General features: G+C 49.3%; 1 long non-coding RNA gene across 1 annotated transcript in view; it reads left to right on the top strand.

The window, feature by feature from the left end:
* The first annotated feature begins 9,030 nt into the window (after positions 1–9,030).
* The window catches only part of LOC119975249, a 13,719-nt gene continuing 13,591 nt past the window's right edge, over positions 9,031–9,158 (top strand). Inside the window, exon 1 of the long non-coding RNA XR_005462694.1 lies at positions 9,031–9,073. This is a non-coding gene — a long non-coding RNA (uncharacterized LOC119975249). The remainder of the gene's footprint in view (positions 9,074–9,158) is intronic.

Raw genomic sequence — 9,158 nt, 5'->3', positions numbered from 1 at the left:
GTTCGATCCCGGCTCTGGGTCACTGTCTGTGTGGAGTTTGCACATTCTCCCCGTGTTTACGTGGGTTTCGCCCCCCAAACCCAAAGATGTGCAGGCTAGGTGGACTGGCAACGCTAAATTGCCCCTTAATTGGAAAAATTAATTGGGTACTCTAAATTTATTTAGAAAAAGGATCACAAGGTGCAACTCATGGGCAATTGCAAATATCAGTGCTTGTGCTTCTGCTATTTACAATCAATATTAATGGGTTGGAAAAGAGAATGAGTGTAATGTATCCACAGTTCCCAATGCTACAAAGTTAGGTGGGAAAGAAAGCTATGACGAGGACAGAAAAATCCTGCAAATTGATACAGACTGACTTGGAATTAGAATGGTGCTGACTGGAACATAATGTAAGGAAGTGTGAAATTAATCACTTTGCAGGAGGAATAAAAAGGAATATTTTTTAGAAAGCGAGAAATTACTAAATATTGGTATTCAAAGAGACTTGTTAGCCGAGTACAGAATTAGAAAACTAACATGCAGATACATATGAGCAATTAGGAAGGCAGATTATATGTTGGCATTTATTGAGGGGATTGGAATATAGAGTGAGGAGGTCTTTGCTGCAATACAGCTTTGATAAGCCACATGTGGAGTACTGTGGTCTCCTTATCCAAGGAATAATATAGAGATATAATGGATAAATATATACATATGTTACATATGTAATAATGATTATAATATATAGATTTAGTAAGAAGTCTTACAACACCAGGTTAAAGTCCAACAGGTTTCTTTGGAATCACTAGCTTTCTTGAGCGTAACTCCTTCTTCACCTGACTTTAACTTTTTGATGTAAGACTTCTTACTGTGCCCACCCCAGTCCAAAGACATCATAATAGATTTAGATTTACAAGTATGGTTCAAGGGATGATGAATTCAGTAATGAAGACAGATTGGAGAAATTGGGACTGTTTTCTGGACATGAGAGGTTGAAAGGGATTTGAGAGAGGTGTTCAAAATCATGGGGCGGTCTAGACAGAGCAGAGAGAGAGAGAAACTGTGCTCATCATGAAAGGATCAAGATGCGGGGGTCACAGATTTAAAGTAAATGGTAAAAGAAGCAAAAGTGTAAGAGAAAAATCTTTCGCACTGAGCAAGCGGCTAAGATCCGAATGCACTGCCTGAGGGTGGGATGGAGGCAGATTCAATCAAAGATTTCAATGTAGAATTAGGCACTGCCCAAATGCCATATCCACAATGAGGCCATTGCAACGTGGATCTGTTTCCATACCATGAGAGTCTACTGTCAACAAGGGCAACATCGACGAAGCAGGTCCAACATCACCTTCATGCGCCAGCAGAACCTTTGTTTGCCTGAAGAAGAGTGTTGAAAGACCAGCACCAAGCTCGTGGTCTACAGTGCAGTAGTGATACCACCCGCCCTCCTATATGGCTCAAAGTACGGACTATGTATAGTGGACAACTCAAAGCTCTGGAGGAAGTACCACCAGCAATGTCTCCGCAAGATCCTGCAAATCCATTGGCAGGATAATGTGGTCATATATCTGTGCATAAGATTGTATGTAGATAGCAATGCAACCTCCAACTAGCTGTTAGTGTTAGACCTTGATTACGTGGTGTGGTGGAATCAGCAATGTTGGAGCAAAGCGTACATAAGGACAGTCGCGCATCAGATTGTTCCAGACCAACGTATCCTGTACAGAATTCTGCATGTTATCCTTCCACGTGTTAAATAATAAATCATCATTCTGAGTAACTCATCGCCAGTTCTGTGAGTGTCATTCATACAGCAAGGCCACAAGGTATCAGGAGTGTTGAACATTTAAGGAAACAGCAGAAAAGACCAAGGTAAACTGGCCGTAGAATGAAACAGAAAGAAAAAGGAAGGGTCTTAAACCGACCTGGGAAACTACCGCCTGTGGCGACGCAACACAAAAGATGGTGAAGCGTGAGATAGAGAGTTTAAAGGCATCCCACCAGCTTTAAGTATCGGGTAACATAGACGAAAACTGGCGTGTCTGCAAACAACAATTTAAGCTCTATTTTTCAGCCATTGGCCTGCAGGTGCAGCTCAACGAGAGGCGCATTGCATTGCTGCTAACAGTGGCAGGTCCACAAGCTATTGAAATCTACAATACATTTGCTTTTGATAGCGAAGAGGACATCAAGAGCTACGATCGAGTGATAGAGTACTTCGATCGGCATTGCTCTCCCATCGGCATTGCTCTCCCAAAGAGAATGAGACGTTTGAGAGACATATTTTCCGTATGCGTACCCAGAAACCTGACATAACTTCCCACAGTTTTCTCACTGACTTGAGGCTGAAGGCCCAGTCCTTCAATTTCAATAACCTAAAATCCTCACTGATCCGCGATCAAATAGTATTTGGGATTTCAAATGACAAGCTCCCTGAGAGATTGCTGTGGGAGGAAGTTTTGGTACTGGAAAAAGCAATTATGATTTGTCATGTGAGTGAGTTGGCTGCACAGCAAATCAGTACATTCAGCCGAAACATTTTGGCACCAATATGGAGGAAGACGCCAGGGACATCAGCACTGTGGCGCAGGTCAATAAGAAACATGGTCTGGCAGCACGGTGGCCTAGTGGTTAGCACAACCGCCTCACGGCGCTGAGGTCCCAGGTTTGATCCCGGCTCTGGGTCACTGTCCGTGTGGAGTTTGCACATTCTCCCCGTGTTGTGCGTGGGTTTCGCCCCACAACCTAAAAATGTGGCAGAGTAGGTGGATTGGCCACGCTAAATTGCCCCTTAATTGGAAAAAATAATTGGGTAATCTAAATTTAAAAAAAAAAGAAACATGTCTCTCTGCGGCAGCCATTTAAGAGCGCCGAGCATGTCTGCCATTTTATGCCAGACAAGTGGCAATCGAAATGGCCCACCGCAAATGTCCAGCATATGGAAAAAGTATGCTCCAGGTGCGGTCGAATGAATCACTTGTGAAACAATGTTCTCACATCCTTCATTGAACCAATTCAGAGCAGTTAATGCAGTGGAGGAGGTGCCTCTGGAGGGGCAGTTCATTATTGATCTAATTTCAGAAAAGGGCAAGTGGGGTCCAACGGAAATGAGTGAAGTGATCCTTCTGAATAGTCATGAGCGGCTCACTGGGTCAGACTGCAAGTGGCCAGACGGTTACTGCGATTTGCAATGAGATATGTTGGTGCACTCACTCAATGAGAAGCAAACAAAAGTCCAGGTGAAAGACGACAAATCCAATGAGGCACTGGAAGAACCAAAGGGAATTCCAGGCTTCTGGTTAACAGTCTTCAAGAAGGTGTATATACTCAGTGGCCTGATACAGGAGCATGGTGAGACCATATTAAAGCATCTGCAAGATGTGAAATGTTCAGAGCGTACACAACCGAGGAGCTTCACTCTGGAGTTTATGTTTGAGCCAAATGAGTATTTTACAAACAAGGTAATTCTGAAAGCGTATCAGCTGGAATCGCGGCCTGACGACTGGGAATTCTCATTTTGTGAGAAACCATCTACCTAACCCTTGGGCTTCATGCATCGGACCGTTGGAAGGTTGTGCTGTTTGTGTTCCCCCCAACCCCCCGCAGGAGAAGGCCACGTACAACCGCCGGGAGTGGGAGAAGACGGGAGGGGGACCACCAGAACTGCGTCCCCTCACCGTGCCTGAGCAGAGGGCACTGGTCAGCGGCCCGAAGGAAAGGGAGGTCGCCGAGGTGGAGGTCGGTGGCGGGCAAGCAAGTGAGATCCCACTTAGTTGCAGATCCCCATGACATACATGTGGCCCGCACCCGCCTCAAGATGCCCCCCCCCCCCCCCCCCCCCACTCCTCCCCCCCCTCCCCACCCCCCGCCGCAACCCTCCCGGCCTGCAGGACCTGCCGGAGATGGGGCCAGTCCACCCAGAGTATCCTGCCCCAAGCCAGTGCCAGAGCCGTTGCCCCCCCCCCCCCCCCCCCCAGACAGCCGACCACTGACGGGGAAAGGAGCCCGAACACCAGCCCTCTGCCTGAGACTCAGAACACCCCGGAGCTTGGGTCGGAGGAGGACACGGACTTTGCATCACAGCTGTCTCCAACACCCTCCACCATCCCAGAGACTATCAGCTCGGTTGGGCACATTAGTGAAGAGGCTCCTGGGACACTATGTGCTTCGCACCCACATCGCATCCGGTATAGCAGGTAGAGGTAGGAACAGCCGAGGGGCCGGACGGTCGGAGGGCAGACAAGCCTCAGGAATCAGTTGCCGTCCAGATGGGTCCCGAGCTTCTGGAACAGCCATAGTTCAGGTGCAGTCAGAGACAAAGAGATTACAAAAGGGCATGTAGACGTATGTGGAGTAGACAATTCACATGCAGGAGCAGGGTGTGGTGCCGGTCATGCATGCCACCCAGGCCGACACCGCAGAGGTGGCTTCCGCGGTGGAGGCATTGGGGGCGATGGTTTCGGCTATGGATCATCATGTCTAAGACCTGGGGCATTCTGTGCAGATGGTGACCAAGGCCCAAGACAGGGCTGCCCTTTCACAGGCAGCCATGTGGCAGAGCCACCTTGACATTACAGTGACGCTCCTCAGCATGGCCCAGTCACAGCAGGCCGTGTCTGGGAACATTGGCAGCATTGCTCAGGCGCTGGCCAATGTGGCAGGCACTGGGCAGGGTGGCCCATTCCAAGAGAGAGGTGGCCCAGACGCAGAGGAAGGTGGCAGAGTAGCAGCGTGATGTGGTGCAGTCCCAGATGGAGATGGCCAACTTCCTGTGCTCCATGGCCGACAGTGTGCGGACCCTGGTCGAAACCAGAGCAGACTCCAGGACTGGGGGGGGGGGGGGGGCGGGAGGCCTCTGGGGATGGCTCTGCTCACACCCTCATCCCATGGAGTAGCCCAGGGGCCATCGGGCCCGAGGAAGGAGGGAGTGAAGGGCCCCTGCCGGTAACTCCCGCAGGTGAGGTGCCGGAAGAGCGCAGCACCTCGAACCCCCCATCCACTCCATTGCTTGGTGCATCTCATGGGCAGCGGGTAGAACAGGGCGGCAACACGTCACCCGGAACACCCAAGCTGCGGCAGGGCCCATCTAGGCCGGGTCATCACAGAAGGCGCACACCGACGGGGACCTTTGTTGCAGGGCAGGAATCACAGCAGTCCGCCTCCACTCCTGCTGTACCATCTGGGGAACCACCGAGACGTAGTGTTAGGGCCTGTAAGACCAGAAAGTTAGACACCAATTAAGTTGGCATGGGTGCAGGACACAGTTCAGTCATAGGGGTTTAGGGCACAGACTACATATATTCTCCACAATAAGCACCTGTCAACACCGTTTGAAACCTGATGGGTGTGGTTGTGGGGCTGGTCCAGGGCTGGCCGGGGGGGGGTGGGGGGGGGGGGGGGGGGAGAGGGGGCTGGTGGGGGGCCATGCAGGACCTGTGGGAGAACAGTGCTCCCCCCCCCCCCCACCCCATGTTGCCCCGACTTTTGTGTAAGGTACACTGGTCTAACAACTGGCTGCAACTGGATTGCAGCTTAGATCAGAAAGATACTCCAGAACCTTGAAGTTAGTTCAATCAGGTTTATTGAATGAATAGCACAGTTAGCCAGTTCTCTGTGAGTCAACTCTCTGCTAACTTAAGTGTGGTTACCTCTGTCTGACTGAACCAGACAAGCTCTGAGCCACATGGTGGAGGTTTGAGATTTGTAACACACCCTTGACTGACTCTGTAGATGTTCATCAGTGGAAAGAGGCGGAGTGTGAGTGCCTCGTGTCTTTTATAGTCAGATCCCACCCCTGAGTGTCCTGCCTGCTTATTGGTCATGTCCTGTTCTCTGTGTCCATTAGCTGCTTGTCTGTATATCATTATGTGTGTGTGCGCATATCATGACACCAAACATCCCCAGCACCCCCACCCAAGGGATACGACGGGGCGTGTGATAGTCCGGCCGGCTAGCATGCAGGGTTCACCCAGGTTGAAGGTGCTACTGTGGGCATGGGTCACACATTGTCATACGATGTGGAGCACCAGAGATCATCACAGAGGAAGTTGTCATCATCTTCCATCCCAGACCCGCTGTCACTGCCAACCCAGGGCTCCCAGCTCGTAGCACCTCAGGTATGTATAATGGAGGGGTGTGCAAGCGGGTGATGTGGGAGGCGAGGGGGTCTGGGATGTGATGTCCATGCCCCTGGCCAGCACCCCACCACCCCCCCATGTCTTCACCCCCTCCCTCCTAGTCGGTGAGCCTGGAGACGATCAGAGCGTCCCGTGCGCGTTGACCCTGGCGATGACGTTGTGCGGCCTCCTGTGCCTGCCTGGGCCCCAGGACCTGCTCATCATCCCCCTCCTCACATCCTCCTCATCGGACGAGGCCTGCCCTTCTTCCTCATCCTCCTCCTCCAGCACATCGCCCCTCTGATGCGCGATGTTGTGGAGGATGCAGCAGGCCACCACGATGAGGGCGATGCTCCTTCCCTCCTACTGGAGGACCCCTCCAGAGCGGTCCAGGTACCTGAACCGCATCTTCAGGATGCCGAAGCACTACTTGATCACATCCCTGGTCGCTGTATGGACATCATTGTAGAGGGGCTTCGTGTGGGTCTGTGGCCTCAGGATCGGTGCCATGGCTGCAGCGGGTAACCACCTGGGCATATAGGGTGTCCATGATAACCTGTGAGCTGCGCAGGAGAGTCCATTCCATCTTCACTTGTTCTTCAATGCCACAGTGCTGGATTTTTTTGGACAGCTGTACAGCCTGGATATTATCAAATTTGAACCCAATTTGTCCCAAATTGGAAACTCCACCAATATATTGGTGCTGTAGGCAGCACGGTAGCATTGTGGATAGCATAATCGCTTCACAGCTCCAGGGTCCCAGGTTCGATTACGGCTTGGGTCACTGTCTGTGCGGAGTCTGCACATCCTCCCCGTGTGTGCGTGGGTTTCCTCCGGGTGCTCCGGTTTCCTCCCACAGTCCAAAGATGTGCAGGTTAGGTGGATTGGCCATGATAAATTGCCCTGAGTGTCCAAAATTGCCCTTAGTGTTGGGTGGGGTTACTGGGTTATGGGGATAGGGTGGAGATGTTGACCTTGGGTAGGGTGCTCTTTCCAAGAGCCGGTGCAGACTCGATGGGCCAAATGGCCTCCTTCTGCACTGTAAATTCTATGTAAAAACAGGGAACAAATTCAATCTACAATCAGACATTAATGGGTAAGATCATCCCACAACAAAGATTGAAAATCCTCTCTCCCACATTGGACTATTTAACATTTAAATACCAGTTCAGATTCCAGTTTCCAATCCACTCTCTCTGCGGGTTTAAGCTCCTTCCTCTGTGGAGGTTTAAATCCATGCAGTGTGGGGAATGAAGCTGTGAGCTGCAGCCACAAGACAGCACTTGGCTCATTGGCATGGGGGCAACAACAGAGACCCATCTCAAAGAGAGAGAATTGAACTTAATATTACAGCTCATAATCCATTCAGGAAAGATAGAGCAGTAAAAGTACACAGTGTCATGAAGTGGAAAGTATTGATCAAAGAAACTATTAGAAATATCGAGAGGGCTGATGTGGAGGCTTCAGAAACGGAATCTAATTGGTTCCATTTAATGAATTAAGCAGGAGTTATGACACAACTGTTCATCAAATAAATGTCCTCTGATCGGAGGGAAAGAGATTAACTCTGATTCTCATCACTGTCTGTATTTGAAGATAGTTTTTACTCTATCTGTGAGTTTACTGTCAGTGATTTTGAGAATTAATATGTAATATCCAATCTCTGAGATGTGAGTGTGCTTTATCTTTCTTTTCTCTGGAACATTCAGTTTGTGAGTGAGTGTGTGTTTCACTGTGTCTCTCTTTGTCTCTCCTGTATCAATGTGTTTTTACTCTGGACATGTCAATCTCTAATACCTGTGTGTGGATATCTGTACCTTTGTGATGTATGTGTGTCAATATTACTCTGTATCTCTCAGAGATTCTCAGAGCCATCGAGGGAGTGGACACGATGGGTTCACATCACACAGAATGATGATCAGAACTGAAAGGAAGTCAGTTAATAGCTTCATATTAACCCCTGAGATGTGAACAGTGGGATCTGAATACTGAGTAACATTTGGTGACATTGGGATGGGTGACTGGGCTCCAGTGGGACTGGGATGGGGTCCTGAACTCTGGGATCGGGAGTCTGGAACAGTCCTTGGATCAAACAGAATATATGAAAACAGGAAGTGCCCTGCAGGGCTGGCAGCATCTGTGGAGAGAGAAACAGTTCACATTTTGACCATCAGGTGCAGCCACACTGTCTGGCCCCCACCTGTCCAAAACCCTTTCTTGTCCTCAGGTACCCCCTCCGCACCTGTTCCTGTCTTTACATTTCAGGGTCCAATTTCTGCTCCTGAGCTTCACCTCACATTGTGCCCCCCCCCCCCCCCCCAGTCTGTGATCTCTCTCCCAAGGGGAGATGAACAATATCCTGATGTGTTCTCCCAGAATGTGTACAAATGGACCATGTGACTCAAAGTGCTGTCCAGCTGCTCTGTGCTGAGCTGACAAATATCCAGCACAAGCTGGTTTTAATTGAGGGCCCTTAATACCTGAGCTTTAAACTTCCAACAGAAATAAAAACAGTGAGTTCCTGATCAGTGCTTCTTGTAAGTCCAGCATCCCAGTGTAACCATGTGAAGCTTGTGATATAATGTACCAGCAGGGAGGTTATATCTGTGGATAAATCTTTTCAATCTTTTCCAGGTGACTCACCTGTTCCAGTTTCTGGGTACCTTGGGGAGCAGGTTGTGCTGCCCTGTATCTACAAAGGGAATGTCCCAGTCTCCGATTTACATGTGATTTGGGGAATATCGATGTTTGAAATTTTACACAAGTTTATCAATGGAAACGATGATTTGACAGAACAAGACGCACGTTTCAGAAACAGAACAACCCTGTTCAAAGATCAACTGGAACAAGGAAACTGGTCAGTTCTGACCTCTGACCTCAGAAAGTCAGACCAGAACAAATATGAGTGTCAGATTTACAAGAAGAGGAGATCCATTATTTGTTGAAATCTAATGAGGTCCACCTCTCTGTGACAGGTGAGAGGTTTCTGTTTCAGGGATTCTATTTTTAATCTCTGATTTCCATGGTTCAATAGTGCAGTGATTATGTTACTAGATGAGT

The sequence above is a fragment of the Scyliorhinus canicula genome, chromosome 12, assembly GCF_902713615.1.
Source record: "Scyliorhinus canicula chromosome 12, sScyCan1.1, whole genome shotgun sequence".
NCBI lineage: Eukaryota > Metazoa > Chordata > Chondrichthyes > Carcharhiniformes > Scyliorhinidae > Scyliorhinus > Scyliorhinus canicula.
Note: the sequence above shows the minus strand (reverse complement) of the source record. Positions and strands in the feature narration are given on the sequence as shown.